The 12,235-nt window shown below is 36.0% G+C and overlaps 1 protein-coding gene across 2 annotated transcripts in view; it reads right to left on the bottom strand.

Annotated features, from left to right (window-relative positions):
- PAFAH1B1 (platelet activating factor acetylhydrolase 1b regulatory subunit 1) overlaps positions 1-12,235 on the bottom strand; it is a 67,530-nt gene that overhangs the window by 36,377 nt on the left and 18,918 nt on the right. The gene's annotated exons all lie outside the window — the stretch shown is intronic.

Genomic DNA, 12,235 nt, shown 5'->3' with positions numbered 1-12,235 from the left:
TAGTATACACTTTCTTTTTTCTTTTTTTGCAGTATACACTTTCAAAGGTGAGGTTTACTATGATGGTAATATGAATACCTGAAAATCAATGCCAAAACAGTCATTTTATGTATTTTAAATAATCTTTAACAGTTACCTGAGCCAAAACAACACTATTCAATTTTATTGAATTTCAAATATTAACATATAACTTCTAGAGAAGAAAAGTTTTTCCTTAATGACAAAAACAAATTTTCTAATTTACAAAAAGTATTACCTGAAAAAAGTAACAAATATAAGTATTTCACAAACTGTCCACAAGTCAAAGGTTCTAATCATAAATAAATTCAAGATTGAATGGTAGCAACCAGTAATCTTACAACAGCTGATATCATTTATAATGTAAATAAACTATTTAGCTAATCTAATGCCCTCTTAACCAATACATTTAATCAAGAAATAATTTAGCACTGTTCAATGCTTAAGAAGTATGTATTTAAACTGAATGCAGTACATACTTCTTTGTACTCAAACAACCCAATTCTCTAATCTTGTTAATATTTCAGAGCCCTTTGTACCTGCAACACATGATCGGTTCAATGAGAATAAATGTAGGTAAAAGAAAAATCAAGAATTATTTCTTAAAGAATTATTCTTCAAATTTCCTCTATTTTGCAAAAGTTTAAGTACAGTTTGTCTTATCACACTTTATAAATATAGCTAGACAAAACAATTTTCCTTCAATTAAAAATACGTAAGTCTGGAAAAAAATTAAACATGGAAAGATCTCAGTATCACACCAACTATTTACTATCAGTCTTACTATAATAAAACATTAGAACAAGCATATGAAAACAAAAGTATGTGATATCCTGAAAAAAAAATAGCTAGACAGAATTTCCACTGTAATTGGGAAATACAGTTGACACTTGAACAAGACTGATTTGAACTGCATGGGTCAACACAGGTTTGAACACTTAAAATTTTAGCCTCACTTTTCTAAGTCTTAATTGTCACACCAAGCCAAACCACGTAGGAACTCATATACTCTAACAAGAAGGTTCAACAGGATTATCTTATGTTGGTGACTATGTGAACTGTCTACAGATTTCTATTATTAGGACAATAGTAACCCACTGACAGAGCATTAATCATATAAATCAGAGTAAAAAAGAAGCAGCAAAAATGAAAAACTCCACAATATTATGTACACTACAAGGTTCAGTTTAACTGTGGACAGACTACCTCTAGACAAAAAAAGCAAATTAATGTACAAGAATTACAACAGAATACTAGCATGACCTAATCAGGATAAAACTAAGATATAAAGAAATCATTGACTATAACAGTGTACTGCACCAATTTATCCATTCAACATACACTAAACACAATGAACCAGGCATCATGTTTAATGAGGGAAAAGAAAAGACTTCTTGGTCTTTACACAGAAGAAGTTACAGTCTTCTGGAAGAGTCAGTCGAGCAGTTAAAACTGTGTGAAATGTGTGACAAGTATTTCCAAATAGCAAATGATGATGATTCAACATAAAGCTGAAGAGATAATAAGGACAGGCTAGGCCAGAAAACAAGCTCTGGTCTTTACAATTTATCCTAGGAATAATGGGGAGCCCCCCCTTTTTTAAAGAAAAATCACCTTCATTTTTATAGTGAAAAAAAGGACCATAAAGATGGGAAAGGAAGAAACCAGGTAAGATGTTTGCAGCAATGAAGACGGAGAGCTACACTAGAATAGCGGCTGTAAAGAGAACTAGGAGGGTGAGAGTAAAAGGTCAGTCAAGGAGCCAACTCAAAAAACTTCTAGATTAGAAACAAGCTCAACTAAGTAGAACCATACATGAAGGGATGAAAGTGTGACTCATTCCATCTTTAGATATGTCAGCTCTAAAAAGAACCAATCTAAGGGCGAAAAAAGATTTGTTACCTGCTTAGAGATGGTATAATTAGACTAGAGCCAGGCAGAGCGACACCAATACTTAAAGAGTCTACAACAGAGGCTGAGAGGAAGCAATTAAAGAAACAGAAGTAAAAAGGAGAGGGAATATGTCACAAGTCAATATGGGAATATTTCAAGGAGAGACAATCAACAGTACCCAAAGTTACCCAACTGTCAAGCAAAATAAGGTATGAAATGGGTCTGTTTCATTCATTATACAGTTCACTGATAACCCTGATGAGACTGATTTCAATAAAATGGTATAAGAGCATGGTTCAGCATTCAGTTTAGTTCAGTTCAGTCGCTCAGTTGTGTCCGACTCTTTGCGACCCCACGATGGGCTAATGAGTGCACAAAGATGAAGTAAAGATGGTTACCATAAATATCTTAGAAACAGATGGAAATATTGAAAAGCAGTTTTTATGGATTGTTGTTTTTCTCAACCTAGCAAGATGCTTAAATGTTAATGGTGGAAGGAAAAAAAGACACAGGAGAAATAAAGGGATGAATAATTTTAGTATCACCATTTTCACCACCTAATTAACCAAAGGCAAACAAAGAAACAACCAGACATGATGTATCCCCTGACAGAATAACACCACACACCTATAAGGTATTGTCACAAAATCAAATCTGAATCTGTTCAAGTCTCCAGCTCCAACTATCAATTACCAAGAAGCATAAAGGGCAGAAGAATATGTGAAAAACACCACGGGGATATAACCAGTAAAATCCAGATTGTGAAAAACCCTATAAAATAAATGACCCAGTTTCTTCAAATAAATTCCAAGGAAACTGAGAGAGAGACAGAGAGAGAGCTGGAAAGGGAAACCTATAGATAAGGAGATAATTGATATAACCACTGAAATACACTGACCTTACTTAGATCTAAATTTTTTTTTAAGTATAAATATTTTTTGTAAAACCAATTAAACATTTGGGGATATGTGAACACTGACTGAATGTCATTGAAGAATAACTTTGAGTGTTTCAAGGGATAACAGTATTGTGATTATTTTTAAGTCATTTAAAAATATACAATGAAAATTTTATCAGTAGAATGATGTCTGGGATTTGCTTCTAAAATTTTTGGAAAAGTGGATATATGTGAAAAAATATTAGCTTTGAGTTGATAACTGTTGAAGCTGGGTAATGGGTACATGAATGGTTAATTTTCTCTACTTTCATTTATGGGTCTGAAGTTTTCCATATGTAAAAAAAAAATCAGAATAGAGAAATACTCAATGGGAGGAGGAGGAAGAAAACGGAATGAGAGATCTAGATACAAAGATAACTTACCTCTTCTACTGTATTATGAAGGAGAAAGACGTGAAATCTTTTTATTTCAGGAAAATAGGAAATGAGGTCACTTGCTGGGTAGGGGGAGTAAGGAAGAAGGCATTAAGAGGCTTGAAATAGCTGCTATGAAGAAAGAGGGCAAAAAAACATAACAGGAAGTACAGGATGGACATTTTTAAGATTGGAGACCATGAACTTTTGGTGGTGACAATCTTACAAACATGTGACTTTCCTTTGGCAGTTGTCTGGCTACAGCAACAGAAAAGTCACACATTTAGAGATCTAGGATTGGGTTGAAGGTTTACAGGGTATGTGTGATGAATGCATAATGAGGAGATTGGAAACAACAGATCAAAGAGCCCAAGCACCATTGTGCAGAAAGTGAAAACTGAAAAGGCAAACAGAGAGTAGAGGGAGCAAGAAAGCTGAGTTTTCTACTTTCCAGGAGACCACTTGAAAGGTGGTATGCCAGAGAGTAGGATGATTAAATTTGAAACCTCTCGATTTGCTAATAATATGTTGTTATTTACTACTATAGGTTAATAATGTTTTCATTACAACAATTTATGATCAATCTATATTTATAACCAACAGTACAAATAAACTAGGCAGCATTTTCATACCACCTGGGGAGGAGTCCTAAATCTTTTGGGGAGTCACTAAATTCGTTTGACAATGTGATGAAGAGGCAAGACCTCTTCCCTCAAAAAAGCACATAAGATAAAATATTATTAATACACACATGCATTTTAAGGGGGTTCACAAATCCTTCCAAAGTCAACATGAGTGAAAAGACTTATCATTTTTGAAATATATTTTGGCAGTACTCCAACAATCCCCTCTAAGCTACTTGTATATATCACAAACATATTTCAAAGAAGAGTTTGGTTTATCCATTAGCATGCATGTCAATATCCAGACATTCTTAGAGATCAGATCTGTGTTGCCTGAGCACTAGACACAGAGGTGTCTTCAGTATGTTTTTTGGAACGCAGAATTCTTAAGCACTCTACATTCTAACACAATATACAGTTTTCTGCTACACCAAAGCAACTCTCCTAGACAACATCGTTTATTATGGCTTAGGTAAGTACCTCACCACAGAAAGAGAAAGGGGAAAAGTAAAAACAGAAAACAGGAAACTTAAATAGAGTATTAAAAAAAAATAATCTTAGTGAGTGAATTACTAATTTAAGTTCCTCTCATTTTGTTTCAGTGTGTTAATAACATAGGGTTCACACTTATCAAAACTTTTATAAAATATCAATAATCTATTTTGTACACTGTTTCTTGCTAACTAGGAGTTTATGAAACAGGGGAAAACAATATAGAATATATAAAGGATGTACATGAGGGAAAACATAAACTGGCAATTATATGTTAACAGTAGGGGTGTACTGACATAAAGAATGCTCATTGTCAGGTTTACTTATTATTAATATTAGATGTAGAAGAGTTTAAGAAACTCACCTAAGACTTTTACACTAACGGATTACCAATGGTTCCTGGTCTCATGAAACTGTCACTCAACAATGCAGATTATTTACCTTCTTTGAACAGCAGGTTACAGTTCCTAACCCTAATACAAATGATACAGTCCAGATACAGCAACGAGGAAAGGCAGAAGCTACTGTCAAGGATTACTGAGTACCTTTTCATATTAGCTTTCTAGAGTTAAACAAAAATCTTCTGTTTGCCAATAAACTATGTGCTTCATGAGAAATGAAAACTGCATCAACCAAAACAAGGTCCTGGCTCCTTGGATAAAAATTTTGTTTCACTTGTTCTGTCTTCTCCTCCCCTCACCATCCCCAAATTGTGTGCAGCATCAAAATCATCCTGATCTCTGTATAATAAACCCAACAGAACATACACATATATGTTCTGACTTGCACAGTCCTCACTGAACAGAAGTAAAAAGGAGGACCATCACTCATCCATTTAAATAGTGGTGGACATATTGGGTGTGCCAGCAAATTCTTCATCACTTCACCAAGTAATGCTCGGTATCATGGCACCAAACATGAGGTTACTGGTTTCTCTAAGTTCTCAATATTTGACTTTGACTATTATTCTACGTAAAAAGTTTTAAACTATTATCACTAATGCTATACTGCAATGCAGTCAAATAAAAAAAAAAAGTATACTTACCTAAGAAATTAATGCATTGCCTATTCTGAAAAACACCGCAGTCAAATTTAAATTTTTAAATTTACAGTTTAATTCTGTAAGACTGCATCAGACAACAAAGTACCCTCAAGAGCAACTTCATTTCCTTACATCAATATTTGTGATTTCCTCACTTCTCCACTTACAGAGATAAGCTTCTAGAGTTTTGAGGTTGTTTTCAAATAAAACAAAGATGTCAAAAGTAATTAAAACATTAATGGTCCCTGCAGTATCCTGTGCTGCATGATTAATTAATATGAAGAAGTTAGATCTTCCCCACTCCCACAATTTGAAAACACTAGATCACTGAAAGTTCTTCATCAAACACCTAGGCTTTAGTGTCCGCCTGTTCTTATTCTCCTTAAGCTTGGAGGCCCACAATTCACCTGGACCGGCTGCTGGCAAGCAATAACAAAAGCTAAAGCAAAAAAGGACCAGGTTGGGTCATCAATGAGGGATGGACTAAGTGAAGGCACAGTTCACTTTCTGTAAAAGTAAAATTCTTCCAATAGCTACACCATTTTCTCACTTCCTATTAGTTACAGCTGACTACTATATCTCATTTTGCAAGATTTAAGTCACTCATCCAAAATTTATATTCAAAATATTTTGTATTTTTTCAATTAGCTTTGGGCCAATGATTAAGATACCACCTTTTCCACTGAGAATTACTCGTACCAATATCAAGTCTAGTAACTCTTAGTATTAAAGGCAAGTGTTGTAAATAGATGCTCCACTGCTTTAGATTATAAATCTGAAGAAAGTAGAAATAGTACTTTTGTTTTCTCTCTCTCTTTTAAAAACTCTCATGTATGGATGTGAGAGTTGGACTGTGAAGAAGGCTGAGCACCAAAGAATTGATGCTTCTGAACTGTGGTGTTGGAGAAGACTCTTGAGAGTCCCTTGGACTGCAAGGAGATCCAACCAGTCCATTCTGAAGGAGATCAGCCCTGGGATTTCTTTGGAAGGAATGATGCTAAATCTGAAACTCCAGTACTTTGGCCACCTCATGAGAAGAGTTGACTCTTTGGAAAAGACTCTGATGCTGGGAGGGACTGGGGGCAGGAGGAGAAGGGGACGACAGAGGATGAGATGGCTGGATGGCATCACGGACTCGATGGACGTGAGTCTCAGTGAACTCCGGGAGTTGGTGATGGACAGGGAGGCCTGGTGTGCTGCGATTCATGGGGTCGCAAAGAGTCGGACACGACTGAGCGACTGATCTGATCTGATCTAGCTGTAGCCTATGGGATCCAGTTCCCTGACCAAGGATCAAACCTGGGCCCCCTGCATTGGGAGCGCAGACCCTTAGCCAGTGGACCACCAGGGAAATCAACATTTAAATCAGTGGACTCTGAGTAGAGCAGATTACCCTCCATAATGTGGCTGGGCCTCATCCAGTCTGTTGAAGGCCTGAAAAGAAAGATGTACAAGGCCAGCAGACTGCCTCTGGACTTGGGAGCTGCAACATCAACCCTTCCCTAGGTCACCAGCCAGTTACATTTTGGACCTGCCAACCTTCACAACCACACAAGCCGATTCCTTAAACTCTCTCCCTCCGTTCTCTCCCTCTCCGAGAGATCGACTGTACTCACTTTTTCTTTTTGATATATACATAAATCCTACTGGGTGTCTGGCTGGAGAACCCTAATAATATGCCCCCAAGCCCTCGGTTCGGTTATAATAATATAGCAGACATTAACATTATAGCCTTAGCCTATCACTAAACTCTACTGGAATGAATACTCTTCACCCCTCATACTGCTTAAAGTCTACTCCCTGGATACTCACCAGGTAAATCAATGCCCTTAAGGATTATCAAATGTAAAAAACTAAGTCCTACTTAAAACAGACAAGAGAAACGTCCTGAACAAAAGGCTTGTTGTTCAGTCACTCAGCATGTCTGAATCTTTGCAACCTCATGGACTGTAGCATACCAGGCTTTCCTGTCTCACTATCTCCCAGAATTTGCTCAAACTTAGGTCCATTGAGTCGATGATGCCATCCATCCAACCATCTCATCCTCTGTTGCCCCCTTCTCCTCCTGCCCTCAATCTTTCGCAGCATCAGGGTCTTTTCCAATGAGTTGGCTCTTCGCATCAGGTGGCCAAAGTACTGGAGCTTCAGCTTCAGCATCAAACAAAAGGCTACTGAGGCGCAAAACGGATAACTGAGAACTCTCCTCTCCTCTGTTTCATTGTCACTCTCTCCACTGCAAGTGGAGTCTCTGATATTCACTGCCACTGCAACTTATAAGCACCATCTCACTACTGCTGACTTTTCAGCTCTTCTCTTTCCTATCCTTGTTTCTTTTTTCTTGGCCTGTCTACTTCATCATTCTTGGCTTTCCCTTTATGGACATTAATCAGGATGCCTTCTCATTCTTACAACACACCCACCAAATACATGCAAGATATAATCTTTGTCCCCACAGTGATCATCTGTTGACCAATGCTCAAAGACTGCTTCTTTGTTGACTAAAATCTTTCTCTTCTTTGACTTAAGGCATGAAGCTATTTTGAACACCTGAGGGTTCCAAGTGGAATTCTGACCCGGTTAGATTTGACTGTATGTATATCCCTTCCTACTGCTTTTTATCTCAAAGCAGTTTTCTGTGTGACACAACTGTTTGTGTCTATAAACAGTGAAGCAAACATGAAAAAAGACAACTATCTGCTGTTTTAATATGCTTTTAGAAATTGCAGGTCACTTTTTTCCTTTTAAATTCACTCTAATGTCAAAATATACTTAAATGAAAATGAGGAAAAGATCTATTTAAAAGGTTGTTTTACAGACATATAGCCTGACAGAACCACTGACAAAACAGTCCTGGAATATAAACTATTCCTCCTAAAAAGATTAAGTCTCCTATAAATTGTGTTCTACTTCACTGAATCCATTATTTCTAGGTTCACTGGGATTTTATGATGCCAAATATGTCTCTCATAAAAACAAACAATACTGAATTATACTACCGCTCTCTAACAAAAATTTCAACTTGCATTCTATTATTATACTGAATGACATCAAAATAAAAAACGAATTCACCAAACTGATGCTGATGAGTTTACATAAATTTAGGCAATGACTCTTTAGGCTGAGAAACACCTCTGGGACACAAAACAATGAATGCCACATTTGTATTTTTTTCAAATTAGATTTACTAAAAGTAGTTGAAGGAGAAGTGGGGTTAACTATGGATTTTTACCATGAGTCTACATTTGAACCACCTGAGAAAATTCCTGAAAATAATCATGCCAGGCCTTATCCTAGCAATTCTGAGGTGCCATCGAGATCTTAAAATTTTCTCCAGATGATTCTGATACACATCCTCAGTAGAGAACCATATATGCAACATTACAGACTGTAACCAGTCCTAAAGGGCCAAAGGCAAAATTAAGAAGGGGAAATCAAGGAATCTTCAGTGTCAGAACTCAGAGGAGTTCCAGGGGAGAAAATCAAATCAGGAGGCCAAGGTACTCAGGTCTCAAAGGTAACTGCAACAACTGTCACCCAAATTCAAATAAATATTTACAAACCCCTTCAGATATATCTTGAGGAGACATCTTATACTAACAGGAAAAAAGGGTCAATACACTTTGAAGTAACTAAGCATTTTTCATTATAGTTAAGCTGTTATTAAAGATTTTTTTTTTAATCCTTCAAGAAGAAAATACTGCTGGCTTTTTCATTACACAACTCTATCTAGTCCTAGTCTTCCTGGAATGTTCTAATAAAGATACATTCTTTTGTAATTATATTACTTTGTTGCTTTTGTCTCATCCTATCTCTTCTCCTCTGTATCTAGACCAGGGGTAGGCAAACTTTTTATAAATGGATAGACAGTATTGATAAATATTTTAAGTTTTGCTGACCTTATGGTTTCTGCAGCAAGAAAGCAACAATAAACAATATGTGGAATATCTGTGTCTCCGTATCAATAAAACTTTATAGACACCAAAATTTCAATTTCACGTAACTTAAATTATTAATTTATAAAATTAAAATCAGAAATTATTTTAGAAGCGGAATTGTATAAAAATGTTTACAAAACAAATTTTTACAGAAGATTACTTTGCCTCTTTCCAACCTGCAGGGAGGATCCAGCTTGTCAGACATAGTTTGCAAGCCCCCTTATCTAGACAAATGAAGTTACCTGGTACAAGCTACTTTAAATGTTAGTAACAGTAGAATCTCCTTCATAGGGTTGTCAGGTAGATTAAATGATTTGACATATGTAAAGAAAGTGCTTAGAACAGTGCCTGGTACACAGTAAGTGCTATATGATTTTACACACACATACACAGGAAGAGATAAAGAAACTAAAATAAATATTTCCATATCTCCTCTACTTTAATACCCTTTCATTTGCTATCACACTGAAATGTTTTACCTAAAATTTGACTGTTATAAAAATAAGAAAAATCACTGTTGAGGCAGAAAAAGTATCCAATTATGAGTTTATCAGCTTTTCCTAGAAACTAATTTTCTAAGTTTTTTTTTCCCTCAAAAGTCCAAATACATCCACCTGAATTTATTCACAGCAGTAATCTCATTAATATGAATCTCAAGCAAAAAAACAAAAACAAAAACCCTCACCTACCTACTGAAGTAAATATTTACAAAGATCTACATTAAGACCTCAAAGGAGGACACAGGATTCTAATTTTCAATACACTAATGCAATTGCTTCCCTGGTGGGTTTCCCTGGTAGGCCAGACAGTAAAGAATCTGCCTGTAATGCAGGAGACCTGGATTCGATCTCTGGGTTGGGAAAATCCCCTGGAGGAGGGCATGGCAACCCACTTCAGGATTTTTGCCTGGAGAATCCCTGTGGACAGAGGACCCTGGTGGGCTACAGTCCATGGGGTCACAAAGAGTCAGACATGACTGATGACCTAAGCACAGCACACAATGCAATTGCAGTTAGGAAGAACTTGTCTATAAATGCATGATTACATTATAACCAAGACATGGCTTTCAAATTCAGGTTTAGCATACTTTTTCCTTTACTTAAGCAGACAATTTAATTAACCAAGGAAAGTCAGCGACTCTCACCCTGGCTTAAGCCTGCCTAAGTGTGAATCAAAGAATGTAAGGAAAAGTCAGGCAGAATTCAGGTGAGGCCATTTATCTCCAGAAAGGTATAAAGAGGCAGCATTCCTCATGCCCAGGTCTTCATTATAGAAATATTTCATTTTGGGTATCTGCCCCTTCACCCATATGTCTTGCAATTTTCCATTTCCCTTTAAGATTCACCCCAAAGGCAACCCATCACCACCTCTGTGACTCCTTTGGCTAGACTGTTCTCATTGGAGCAGCCTACTGCCTAGTCTTTAACCTCCCTGTGCCATATACATATAATCCTAACAGCTACCATTTACAGAATGACTTTATAGGCTAGGCTCTTTTCCTGAAATATTTAATTCTTACAACTCTCAGCAAAAAAAAAAAAAAAAAAAACTTATACACTTTATTTAACAGACGAGGAAACAAGTTCACTAAGGTTAGCGCATGTATTCAAGGTCAAAATGTTAAACAGTGGCCCGGCCAGAATTCAAATCCAGTTTGCTTTTTTTACTTCCACACAAAAGGTTTCAAACAGTACGAATGAGGACAGAGCGGAGGCCTAGAGGGCAGGATTCTGTTTTTTAATCTGTTCACGTATTGGATTTCTGCACACAAGTTTTTTTGGAGAAGTTTCCACTGTTAAGATAAATTTGAAAAATCACTGATTTTACCCTGGGCTGCCTCCCACATTCTTTATAACTATATACAAGCAGTCTCTAGTACCAGACTGATCTCCTCAGGAGCAAACACTGAACTGAATCTGCCTCTCTAGTGTTTGAACCGAGTCAAGCCTTGAAAGCAAAATTTTCCAAATCAAGTAAGTACATTTCCACAGTTATAAGCAATTATACAATAACTTATAAGTCCAAAGCAATTTAGTCAATAAAATTCTTTCATATATGATTTTAAAAAAAGAAACCAAGTGAGCTTTAAAATGTTTTCCAAAAATAGCACATTTCTTCAGTATTCTTCAACATTCAAAAGCTTTATTTTAATAAAATATCAATTATATAGCCACTGTCAAGTAGTATTAGCAAAAGGTATTAACTATGTTTTTTTAATTGCCATACATATTAGAATTAAACCATATAAAACTGTCGATAACGGCAATTCCACAAATTCAATCTAACGCTTATCAATGGTATTTAAACACCACTAGCAAAGCTCTCAGCAACTAGCTGAATGACTTAGTTTCGACAAAAAAAAAAAAATTAACCAGAGTAACTCCCTCCTCTCTGAGATTTCATAGTTCTTTGTACATACACATATTTAACATTTCTCACAGCACACAGTAATTATCTGCCTTGATGTTGTCTCAACAACACTCCTCCAAAGCTGCAAATCTGACATATTTCTCATTTTGTCTCCACCAAATATTATGGTAATCCACACACAGTAGGGATCGAGTAAGCATTTCTGTGTCTGCTACAGGAATCACAGTAAAATTGAGATTAAAAATTTACCATGTCCTCAGAAATAAAAGATGTACTCTACCACTTTATTCCCATCTTTCTTTTTCAAATTCTGAAATATGGGCAATAAAATACATTTAAATCCAGCTGCTTAGACTGGATTTGATGTAATTTTTTTCTTTTAAAAGATTTAACACTAATGTCATAAAAGTAAACCAATTTAAAAATCCTGTAGAAAATCAATGGCCTGTCTCAACTTTATAATAAAACTTTAAAAATTAAAGACCATTTAATCTTCTAATGTGCACATTAATTACTCTTCTGGTTTTTGTTTAAAAATGCAAAGGACAAGT

This window comes from Bos indicus x Bos taurus, chromosome 19 (assembly GCF_003369695.1).
Source record: "Bos indicus x Bos taurus breed Angus x Brahman F1 hybrid chromosome 19, Bos_hybrid_MaternalHap_v2.0, whole genome shotgun sequence".
Classification (NCBI taxonomy): domain Eukaryota; kingdom Metazoa; phylum Chordata; class Mammalia; order Artiodactyla; family Bovidae; genus Bos; species Bos indicus x Bos taurus.
Note: the sequence above shows the minus strand (reverse complement) of the source record. Positions and strands in the feature narration are given on the sequence as shown.